This window comes from Apium graveolens, chromosome 11 (assembly GCF_009905375.1).
Source record: "Apium graveolens cultivar Ventura chromosome 11, ASM990537v1, whole genome shotgun sequence".
Lineage (NCBI taxonomy): Eukaryota > Viridiplantae > Streptophyta > Magnoliopsida > Apiales > Apiaceae > Apium > Apium graveolens.
In genome coordinates, this window is record NC_133657.1 from 131730063 (window position 1) to 131743172 (window position 13110).

The window sequence follows — 13110 nt, forward strand, 5'->3', positions numbered from 1 at the left end:
AATAAGTTACTTAGGCGCTAAGTAACTGCAAAAATGATCTGATTTGGTACCCGTATTGGATAATTATCACAATCGAGCTTCATATAAAACACGTTATACAAAAATAATGTAATAATATTCCTTCTCTTCATAATACGGTTTTTATTGATCTATCGAAATGATTATCATATCGAAAATTTTACGCCGGGACGCTTATGGGTCAAACCGTAATCTGGATCGAAAAAGTCAAAATACGAAAAATGTCCGGAATAATCAAATTAGGTTAGGAAGGAGTTTTCCGAAGAGTTTCGGGTTGTAAAAATGTAAAAATGCTTGAAGTTGGACAATTCCCGGCTTTATAAAATAGTTTTCTAATTATTTAATAAATAATTCATAAATTCATAAATTATTATAAAATCATATAACAATCCAAAAATTACTACAAAAATATCACAATTACCTAAAGTTTATTCTGGACATATTAAAATTAGAATACTCATATCTTATCACATATAAACATCTAAATATTATTATCAGTCATCAAATAATTCACCAAAATTCACATAATAATCACATAATAATCATTTATTGATAAAAATAATTACACGCTATATTCTGGATATTACATCCTTCCCCCTTAAAAGGATTATGTCGTCAGAATCACACTAAGGACCAGGTAATGATACATTCAAGTATCTCACTTCCATTTTCTCAGGTTGATCCCTCAATCTTACAACTTTCATAAATTTTAACTCGCAACATCAATCATTATTCAATAGCCTCTTGCTGACATCATATTCATTAATTGCTCATATAACTCAATTCAAGTTCCATTTTATATATATAATAGAGATAAACTACTCTTCCTGAACATACACATATAAATATCCTGAGAACCTGTTATACGTGTGGCGGTGAAGCCAACTCACTTACACCTATCCTACCTATATTACTGTCTCAAAAGGACCAGCATAATGCATATTAATTCTTTTTTCTTTCTAATTCTAGTAATTCGTGCTCATGAATATTCCAATAGTTATTGGTTGTTGAACCTCATTGCCACATGTTTCTCTATTCAATTAACCTAGTTTGTAATCGCTTCCAATCGCATTCGGGGTTCTTTAATCGTTCCTTTAATCTTCTTGTCCATTGGCGAATAATATACTAAAACCATGGTGTATTTGATTTCTAACGTTCTCAAAATTACTCCAGAATTAAGAATTAACGAGAAAATATCGACTGGATATGATTGACACACAAACTTATCATCATACCTTAATTTCCTTGAATCACAATCGAGTATATCTGCCGAGCGAAAATCTCTTACTATTTAGAAGAAAATATACTAACCTGGAGGCATCACCTGCATATTCTAACCCATATAATCCTTTATTTTGGTTCTATGGAGTTCTCATATGAAACTGACTGCAATGCTCTTCATTGACGTCTAGTCATATATAACGTTTATTATTTCATTATGCTATATTATTAGAAAGTCATCTTTGACATTTATGTCTTGTATCATATTCTTGGAGTAAGTTGAATCCCTTGAGTTACGATGTTTAGCCAAATTTCTATCTTTTAGTTCTGCCTTACTTAATGTTCGTTCGTCTAGGAGTGGTATATATTATTCTGGTTCGACATAATTCATCGTATTCTAAATACTTCTGTCAACTCCAAAATCAAATAATATTAATCATTTACAATCAATTCCTGGATCTGACGACGTACCACCATTTCTTCAAGCAACAACTAATCCAATTATTGGATAAACTGTTTATTAATTAAAGAGAATAACTAGGTTTGGGATAACCTATCAATAATGATTCAATTAATACTTTCCCCCATTTTATCTTCATGTCTGGTCATTAGATATTTTCTTTTAGCCTTCGGTACTTAATCGTACTCCTGGGATACATTCCCTATCTCAATTTACAAATGTTTCATCAACTTCTTCACTTTACTCCTGTTCCACATAATACCCATGTTACATATTGAATTCTCAATGATTAGAAGAAGCTCAGGATCTGGCTGTTCGGATGTCATCAGGATCTGATGTACCGTCAGGATTTGGTATATCATCAACATTTGTATGACATCAGCATTTGACGACAGTCAACATTAGAGGATTTGTTTTGTTCATTATAATGTGGAGCAGATATCTGTTACGTCTGAGTTATAGGACTTTCTCTGTTTAAATTAAGATATATATCAGTTTCAGTTAGTTTTTGATAATGCATATCTTAGATTAATCTGTTGTAGCTGTGTAGTATATAAACACAATTTAATTCATCACTTAGTGAATCACACTCGAGGATCATTCGACCTAGCAGCTCTCAAGAACATCAGTATCTCTTGAGAGGATTTTGTAACAGTTTTTATCAGATATATAAAAAGCTGTTATATTTTATTACTTGTTCGAAATATTTATACAATTTTATCCAACCCCCCTTAAACAATTGTATCTTTACTGGGAAACAATTGGTATCAGAGCTCACTGATAAATTTACAATTAGAAACGATCTAAACATATCTCTGAACTAGTATGAAAGCATTAAAATTTCCATTCTGAAAAAGACTGAATTTCCAACATGGAAGGTGGAGATGCTCATGTACCTAGAAGCTACAGATCCAGATTATCTAGACGTAATCAATGATGGACCCTTCATGCCAACAAAACTGGTGCCTGCAACTCCTACCGTTGCTGAACAATATCAACTAAAGGAGAAGACGGAATGGACACCAGAAGAGAAAGTAGTTGTGCTAAAAGATGCAAAGGTAAGAAACATTTTGCATAATAGTCTTGATTTTGTGATGTCAAACAGGGTCATAGCCTACAAGACTGCCAAAGAGATTTGGGATGCTCTTGAAACTCAATGTCAAGGAACCATGGCCATCAAAAAGAACAAAAGGGCTGTTCTGATTCAAGAATATGAACAATTTGAGGCCAAGCCTGATAAAAGTTTCATGGACATCTATGACAGATTTCTGACTCTGCTCAACAATCTGTCTTTGGTGGGAAAGGTGTATGATCGAGAGGACTCAAACACCAAGTTTCTAAGAGCCTTGAGTAAAGAATGGGAGACTCAGACTTCAATCATATGACATCAGTATGATCTGGAAGTAATTACTCTGGATGAAGTCTATGGCATGCTGAAAAACCATGATTTGGAAGTTCAGCAAAGGAGAGAGAGGAAAAGCAACAAAGGGAATCTGTTGCTTTGAAAGTGAATGATAAAGTTTCAAGAGAAAGGTCTGCTGGAGCTGTAAGAAAGAAGAACAATTTGCCAGAATCAGATACTGATGATTCATCATCAAATCCTGATGATGATACTGATTCTGAAACTGATGAGAATATGACATATTCTGATGTCATGCAAATGGCCGCATTGCTGGTTAAGGGCTTCAGGAGGATGCAGTTCAGGAAGTCCAAGAACAACAGAAGCTTCAGGAAGAAGTTCACTGGAGGTGAAAAGAAGTCAACTGGGAGAAAAGATGGGATGGCTCTAAAGTTGGGAAGGTAGACAGGACAAAGATCAAGTGCTACAACTGTGATGAACCTGGTCAGTTTGCCTTAGAGTGCAAGAAAATAAAGCATGATAAAGGGAAGAGCAAATCCCAGATCACTTCAAGCAAGAATTAGATGGACTCCTCTGACTCTGAAGATGAAAACACATGTTATCACTGATGGCTAGTCTTGATGATCCTGCTGCTTCTGAGCCTAAATTACAAACTCCTTTCTTCTCTTTTGATACTGAAAATATATCTGAATTGAAATCTATTCTTAAATCTTTGCATGGTAGTTTCAAGAATAAGACTTTAGAAAATGATAGACTTATAACTGAAATTAAGAACTTGAAATCTAGGAATGATCAGTTAGAGTCTGACTTAATATATCAGATAGTTTTGAAGAAAGAATATGAGAGAGCTAAACATACCGTTAAGATTCTTGAGGCTAGATACAGTATGTTAGAAAAGGATCTAGAGAATGAGAGAAAAACCCTTAAAACCTGGACTGATTCAGGCAAAAAGGTTCATGAGATGATCTCAAAGAAAAACTGAAAAGAATGCCTAGGCTATAAAGATGGAATTAAGGATGTTGACACTGAAAATAAAAATTTCTCTTAAAACTCCTGTTAAGTTTATTTCATCAGAAGCTGATGAACCCAAATCCACTTTTAAAAAGGGTTCAACATCAGTATCACAAGAAAAACTGGTAAGTGATAAAACTCAAAGAAAGGAAAGCAAGGAAACCATTAAGTCTGTTAAGAAAGAAAAGAACATAGGACTTTTGTTAGCAAGACAATTGAAAAAGAAAATATATGAGGTTACTGACAAACCTCAAGTAAAGAGTCCTAAAAGAAACAGGAATGGTAAGCAAGGTATTTCTAAGGATTCAAATTATAAGGTTGTTTCCAATACTCCTAGGAAAAGTTGTTTTAACTGTGGAAATACTAATCATCTTGCTATTGATTGCAGGAGGAATAAGAAAAGGAAAACTGTTATTCCTGAATCTGATGTTAGGGGTAGATTAGTATTTTATAAACCAAAAAATCCTTGTTTTTATTGTGGTAGTAGTTGGCATTCGATTTACACTTGTAGTTCTTATCACAAGTTGTATCACAATTACTATGAACCTTTGCCTAAGTTTAATAAAGTTGCTTGTGTGATTAATTCTGTTGGTTTTACTAAACTTGCTTCTGACAAGGCAAATCCTGACAAAGGAAAGACTGTCAAAAGTACTCCTGACACACAAAGGCTTAATTTGTCCAAAAAGAGGGCCTAACAAGTGTGGGTCCTTAAAAATCCTTCTAATTAATTATTCTTCTGATTGCAGGGTAAGAAGAAAAATACACTTGTCTTGGATAGTGGATGTTTAGGTTACATGACTGGATATAAATCCCTATTGTCAGAATTTGAGAAGAAGGTTGGCCCAGATGTATCTTATGGAGATGGAAATATAGGACATACTCTGGGATATGGCAACTTGATAATTAGAAAGGTAGCAATAGAGAATGTAGCTCTGGTAGAAGGACTGAAACATAATCTTCTGAGCATCAGTCAAATCACTGACATAGGTTATCATGTTATATTCTATGACTCACACTGTGAAGTTGTTCATAACAAGTCAAAGAAAATTGTCTTGATAGGATATAGACATGGTAACATTCATGAAGCAAGGCTACATGAAAGTCTTGAAAAGGAAGCTACTTGCCTTATCTCTAAGGCATCAGTAGATGAGAGCTGGAACTGTCATAAGAAGCTCTCACATCTCAACTTCAACTCAATCAATGAACTTGCCAAGAAGGAGCTTGTAAAAGGATTGCCAAACATGCTATACTCAAGTGATGGTCTTTGTGATGCTTGCCAAAAGTCTAAAAAAGGAAGAGTGTCTTTCAAAAGCAAAACAGAATTTTCTATCTCTGAGCCATATCATATGCTGCACCTGGACCTTTTTGGACCAGTGAACATAATGTTCATCAACAAGAAAAGGTACACACTTGTAATTGTTGATGATTTCACTAGATATACATGGGTCTATTTTCTACACAGGAAAGATGAAGCTCCAGAAATTCTTCTGAACCACATAAGGAAAATTGAAAATGGATCTACTCACAAAGTGAAAATCCTAAGAAGTGATAATGGCACTGAATTCAAGAACTCAAATATGGAGGAATTTTTCAAGTACAAACGCATAGAACAACAATTCTCAGCTCCTGGTACACCTCAGCAGAATGGTGTTGTTCAGAGGAAAAACGTAACCTTAATTGAAGCTTGTAGAACTCTACTAGAAGAAGCAAAACTACCCACTTACTTCTAGGCAGAAGCAGTAAACACATCATGTTATACTCAGAATGTCACTCTGATAAATAGGCATGGTGTTACTCTTTATTAAATGCTAAAAAAAAAGAAGCCCAGTCTTAAACAGCTTCATGTATTTGGATGTAAGTGCTTTGTTTTGAGAACTCATACTGATCAGCTTGGAAAGTTTGAATCAAAGGTTGATGAAGGAATCTTTGTTGGATACTCACCAGCAAAAGCTTACAGAGTGTTCAATCTCAGAAAACACACTGTATTAGTCTCCATAAATATATCCTTTGATGATAAGAAGATTCCTGGTTTTGAAGAAGACACTCATGAAAGTTTAATCTTTGTAAATGAAAAGGCATTGTTGGAATCTGGATCAAATTCTAATGAACTGTCAAATCCCGATGATCCAAATCCTGACACTCCTTCAAATTCTAAAGATAATCATTGTGCTAATGAGCCTGCACAAGTTGAGGGGGAGCAACAACAAAGGTCAGCTGATGATGCTAACACTGAAGAATCATCTCAAAGTTATTCTCAAACCAATGTTGATTCAACATCAGAAGAACATGAGTCAAGTCCCAATATTTCATCAGGAAATAACCCAACGGATTCAGGGGGCCTTAAATGAATTTGATGACGCATACAATTCAGGGGGAGCATCTAGTTCCAGAAGGACACTTCCTAGTTCCAGAAAATGGACTAAAGATCATACTCCTGATCTGATCATTGGAAATCCTGATGATGGTGTAAAGACAAGAAGTGCAACTCAGAATGAATGTTTATATCATAATCTACTTTCAAAAGAAGAGCCAAAGAAAGTAGAGGATGCACTCAAGAATGCAGATTGGGTCATGGCTATGCAAGAAGAATTGAATGAATTCGAAAGAAATGAAGTATGGAAGCTGGTGCCTAGACCTAAGAACAGGTCAATTGTGGGCACAAAGTGGGTCTTTAGAAATAAGACTGATTCTGATGGAATAATCATCAGAAACAAGGCAAGATTGGTGGCAAGAGGATATTCCCAACAGGAAGGTATTGACTATGATGAGACATTTGCTCATGTTGCTAGGTTGGAAGCAATCAGAATCTTCTTGGCATATGCTGCTCACAAGAAGTTTAAAGTCTTCCAGATGGATGTCAAGAGTGCATTTCTCAATGGAGAACTTGAAGAAGAAGTCTATGTTGAACAACCACCAGGATTTGTGGATCCTAAAAATCCTGACTATGTTTACAGACTTGATAAAGCACTCTATGGACTGAAGCAAGCACCTAGAGCATGGTATGAAACCCTTGCTCAGTTTCTACTTGAAAGTGGATTCAAAAGAGGTACAATAGATAAAACCCTGTTTTATCTGAATAAAGGTAAAGATTTGCTTTCAGTTCAAATTTATGTTGATGATATCATTTTTGGATCAACTAATCAAACATTGTGTGATAAGTTTTCAAAGTTGATGTAATCAAGATATCAAATGAGTATGATGGGAGAGATGAGTTACTTTCTAGGCTTGCAAATTAAACAGACTGATAATGGCATCTATATCAATCAGTCCAAGTACACAAGAAATCTACTGAAGAGGTTTAATATACAAGAAAGTGCAACTGCAAGTACTCCTATGGAAACTGCTACAAAACTTGACCCAAATGAAGGTACGGCAGTTGATGTGACAACCTACAGAGGTATGATTGGATCTCTGTTATACCTAACTGCTAGCAGGCAAGACATTATGTTTGCCACTTGTTTGTGTGCAAGATTTCAGGCAAATCCAAGGGAGCCACATCTTATTGCAGTAAAGAGAATTTTTAGATACCTCAAGGGTACTGTTTCTCTTGGACTTTGGTATGCAAGAGAGGCTGATTTTGCATTATGTGGTTATTTAGATGCTGATTTTGCTGGATGCAAAATAGACAGCAAAAGTACATCAGGAAGCTGTCAGTTCTTGGGAGGCAGATTAGTCTCAGGGTTCAGCAAGAAGCAGAAATCTATTTCTACTTCAACTGTTGAGGCTGAATATATTGCAGCTAAGAGTTGCTGTACTCAGTTGTTATGGATGAGAAATCAGCTCATGGACTATGGATTATCATTCTTAAAAATTCCTATTTATTGTGATAATCAAAGTGCTCTTGCTATGACAGGAAATTCGGTGCAACACTTTCTTACAAAGCATATCAGTATCAGATATCACTTCATAAGAGAGCATGTCATGGAAGGAACCATAGAGCTTCATTTTGTTCCTACTGATCAGCAGCTGGCTGATATCTTCACAAAGCCATTATCTGAAGCAACATTTACAAAGCTTGTGAATGAACTTGGTATGGTTAGTTGGGACAAGTAAATTTTTATTTCAATTTATATTGATCAAATCCTGATATGTCCTAAATGCTGTGATTTTTAGATATTATGCCAGAAATATATGATGTATTACTTATATGCATGTGAAATAAAATATTTATTTGCTAAGTGTGCATGTATAGTGTCATGATTATAATCAGTCTAGGGAACCGCGTCTTTTCAAGATATTCTTTGGTTGAAGTCTTAAGTTAACTCTAGAGCTAATTTTTTACTAAACCCTAGAGTCCCTCTCTATTACCAACTCTTTGGTTATTTAAACTAACATTCATCAGACTTCTCATTATTCTGAAACAGAAACTCTCTAAATCTCTATCCCTTATCATATTTTCCTATCAAAAACATGAGCTTCTTCAAAATGTTCCTTGATTATCCGACGTTTACAGTCGAGTTTTGTTGCGATGAGTGGGAACAGGAGTGGCATATCTCTGCCATTCCTGATGAGATTTGGAGCTGGGTTCCATAAGATATATGTACTGATCTATTGATTTTCTGGAGGGACTACTATCGCCATCTGGTTTGTATGGAAGAAGATCGTTTGGAAGCCATCCGTCAGCAAGAACAAATTATTCGTCTTGTTGTGCTCTTCGTTAAAGACAGGAAGAAAATGCTCTGAACATCCATCCCTCATTTGGTCTTCCTGACTTATTTCCCTTTCCTCCTTCTCATTATCATCAACTTTGTCAGGCTTTTTAGCCCAAGGGGATGATGAGTCAGGTTAGGAGTAGTACTTAGAAGTTAGGAAAATGTTTGTAATCGAAGCATGCATTGTAATCAAAATTTCATGATGTAAATCTTTATCTATTAATGAAATTTTTTGTTTACAACTTCTTGATATTTGTCTATATGAAAGAATATGCATGTGAATGTTTTTTCATTTGAAGTCTGTTAATCTTTACTCCATCTACTTGAACTGTATTTCTTGATGATTTTTTTGATTAAAATTGTGGTTGCTAATAATTAGTGATGCTTTGACAAACAAATGTTGATTTTGAATCAACATATCCTGAGTTATTCAAATCCTGACATAAGAAAGGTCTCAAATCCTGACGACAGGTCAGCACTTTCTAATTCAGATTATTAGTGTTAATCAATCTCTGAGTAAGCTTTATTGTTGCTATTAAGTGTCTCACTTAATTAATGATTAATGGTGGATTATCAGATAAACAAATTTCTACAGTTGTGTCTTGATATAACTATATGTATTTTGTATTTACTTCCGCAATTTCCTCCACCGTCAAAATTAATTAAGTAATTATTTCATGTTCGAAGTCAAATTCGCTAGGTTACCTTCTTCATACAAGTGTGTTATACATATTTCTGAATAGTGAAGCTATAAAACCAGAAGAAATTTTGTGACACAATTCATCATACACATAGTTTCACTGCGCACATCTCACACTTATTCACTCTCACAAGCTATTCATATCATGACAACTTCTGAAGTTTCACCACTCTTCAGTCAAACCACAATCATTCATGGAAACATATTTGGTACTAACAATTATTTAGCTATGTTTACACATCAGCAGCTACCATCATCTTTTCATGATATTCAAGATTTTCTCCTTCTATGTCCAATTGGGTATGCTCTCACAAATCCTGTTAAGGTGTCATACAGGCCTGTCATGCAGGTCTGGAACACAGCAGTGGTAAATTCAACACATATTGGCTTTTCTTTTGAGTATAAGGACCAAAGATATGAAGTTGATGCTGACTGTAACACCCCCAAATCCGGGGTCGGGGATCCGGGTTGTCACGAGTTCCATTTTCCTTAATAATACTTAATCTTAATAATCAACCAACTACTGCGTACTGTGACCCCACAATATACACACACACCACAAGTTATAGTCTCAGAGATGAATATCCAAGAATAACACAAGTCATCTTATTCCACAATTATAAGCCATTACACCTCAAAAGGGTTTCTGAATAAATTTACATATTCTTTGCCATTATTACAATTCATAAATATACATAAGTCTGGTACATCAAAAGTTGAAAGCCTAGCCTATTGATAGTTCCTACCTCAGCCACAACGACATCAATGCCTACAGGAAACTGCGGAACGTTTCCTATCCGCTCATGAATTGGGAGCTTGGTCATGTTCATCTTGTCTATCTGTTATTGTGTGATGAAAGAAGAAAGAAAGGGTGAGCAACAAACCCACCGAAATAATATGTATAATAATTTACAATATATGAGCATTCTCATAGTACTCATGAAAGTCTTGGTCAAGAAGAAATGAACCAAGTTTGATATCTTAACGCGACCAAGTCGCAAAAAAATCAGTATATATGTATATATACTTTTCAAAATCTTGGAAATCCTCTTTCATGCATAATATACATAGGGTTTCAGTTTATAACTGTATAAAAATATTATTGCAAGGTGATCTCATATATCTAACCTTGTCTCAACATTTTTCTGAAAATCTTTGTCATGCATAAGATAATCATTAACTAGTATAAGTTGAAAAGATGAAGTTACAAGATACTCCAATATATTTATATCTTTTCGAAATACTACTTGAACTACCACCATTCAAGTTATAATCAGTTTCAAAAGGTAATCACAAAGATGAGACTACAAGATAAGACTTGAATAGATTCAATCTTTGAAATATCATTTGAAAGAAATGAAGTTATAAGATACTTCATTAAGTCCCGATATATATATTCACCTATATATATATCTCTCATACACTCCTTGAAAACCTCTGTTATGAAAATTATAAACATATCCAATGAATTTGGAAATAAGAAAGCTTTGGCATAAACCCGATATCTTGCTGATCAGGTAAAGATACCAATTAAGTAACCTTTTCTACTGTAGATGGATGAATTCCTTGCCGGTCATCACCCTGGCCACATTAGGACCTCGCGCTAGACCGTTACCCGGCCACTCACGCGTGGATGGACTGTCACCGAGCCTCTTACACCTTCATAGACCGTACCCCGGCCTGTCGCTTATGCCGACTCAATTAGATGGACTTACATCCCGAACATTGTACAAGTAATCAAATTGTTTTCTCAAAACAACAACCTCGTTGTGAAAATAAGTTTGATTATTATTCAAAACTATCGGATATACCTTATCCGATTAATAGTCATAGAAAAATATATATATACATATAAATATATATATATTATACTCGGGAACATCGACTCCCGATTTAGAAAAATGTTCACCTTTGGGTCCCCTATACTAAGGGTAGACGTAACTACTGCTTATCTCTAGCATAAGTATTATTCAGTTTATAAGCAATTAAATTGATAATAGAATATCAAGATTACGAAACAGGCATGCATATAAATGTCATATTATATGCTCCAATATATCGCAAGACTTTGCTAATAATAACCATGCACTTATCTCAAGATAATGCATCAATATATTACATCACAACAACAGTATAACGGGTAGAAAACTTTCTTGAGCGTTCCGGGGTAAACTTAAGCTTAGAGTGGGTCCGATAACCTATGAACAATAACATAAGTCGGAATTAAACCACGGTCGCTTAAGAAACTAGACTTTAACTGATTGGACCCTAATGTTCGCTTTTGCATTTAACGATTCACATAAGTCGCTCGATTAACCTCAGCTCCAATTAGTCTTTTAAGGGCCTTAAACAAGGTCTCAAAGTAAAGCGAGGGGGTAAAGGTTCATTCGCGAAACCCCATAACTTAAAACAGTCATTTCTCCTAAACCATACATCGGATTCAAGAGAACCACATACCAAAACGAAGCTTACGACACGATCTAGCTAAACATGGAAAAGTTACAGATTTGTCAGTGAGTTATCTGGTCCGAGATTCATGTACAATAGTCTAAGGAAAACGGGCATTACGACGGCTATGTTTGCGAGTTTCCAAGTTTCTCACTACACCAAAACCTCACCAAACAACCCACAATTATTAACACATCAAAACCTAACTAAATAATACTATACCAGTCCTTATTCTCCAGATTATTCATCTCAATCAATCACAATCAAGTTCTATTAACTATAACAAGATTCATTCACCATATCACTCCAAATTCAAATCAAACTACTAATAATCAAAGATCATGCTTCTCATTTCGAAAACCAACCATCAAACTCACTAATAATCAAAGTAAAGGCTAGGGTTTGAAGTATATACCTTCCTTGGGAGGTGTTAAGTTTCTAGGAAGCCTTAGGGAGCCTCCTACAAGCTTGATCTTTCCAAAGAAATCAAGAACACAAAGTTAGGCTTTGAAGTTTCTAAAAGTCCGATTGAAAGAACTGTACAAATTATGGTTTTACCATGCTTATTTGGACGAGACTTGTGAACAATAGTTGTAGGCCATCTCAATACCTTTCCAACGAGCTATAGAACACAATATTTGAGTGAGTATTGAAGGAGATATGGCAGTTTAAAGTTGCAAAGTTTGTTTTGGCCGAGAGCTTCTTCTTGCAAGGTCAACTCTTCTCTTTTTGATTTATGTTATTTGCTTGGTTGATTCTTTTTTTGTCTTGAAATTTGTTTTAACCTTTTTACCATGGTTAATTTTGTATGCCCCAAAATCACCCAACAAACAAAACTCCTTTGTCATGCTTATGCAAGCAAGCTTGTGTCATGTGATGACATCATCATCCACTACCTTTTTGATTAATCCCTTAATTACTTGGCTAATGACCGCTGATATGTTATACGGTTCGCTTATCTTTCGTTTTCATTCGTCATTTGAGGGATCATATCCGAGATCTTATTACTTGGGTTCCCTTAAACCTTTCTCAATATTTTATATTCCTTTTATGATCCTCTCTTATAATCCTTGAATTTAAATCCTTTTAATCATGTTACCTTATACTCAATTCTTTCGGTATCTGGTTGATTTTCGGGAAAAATCAAAGTGTTCAAATTTTGATTCTGACGATCTTTACATACACTCATTTACTTTATGAAATACTAATACGATCTTAGAATTTCCATAACAGTACTCCT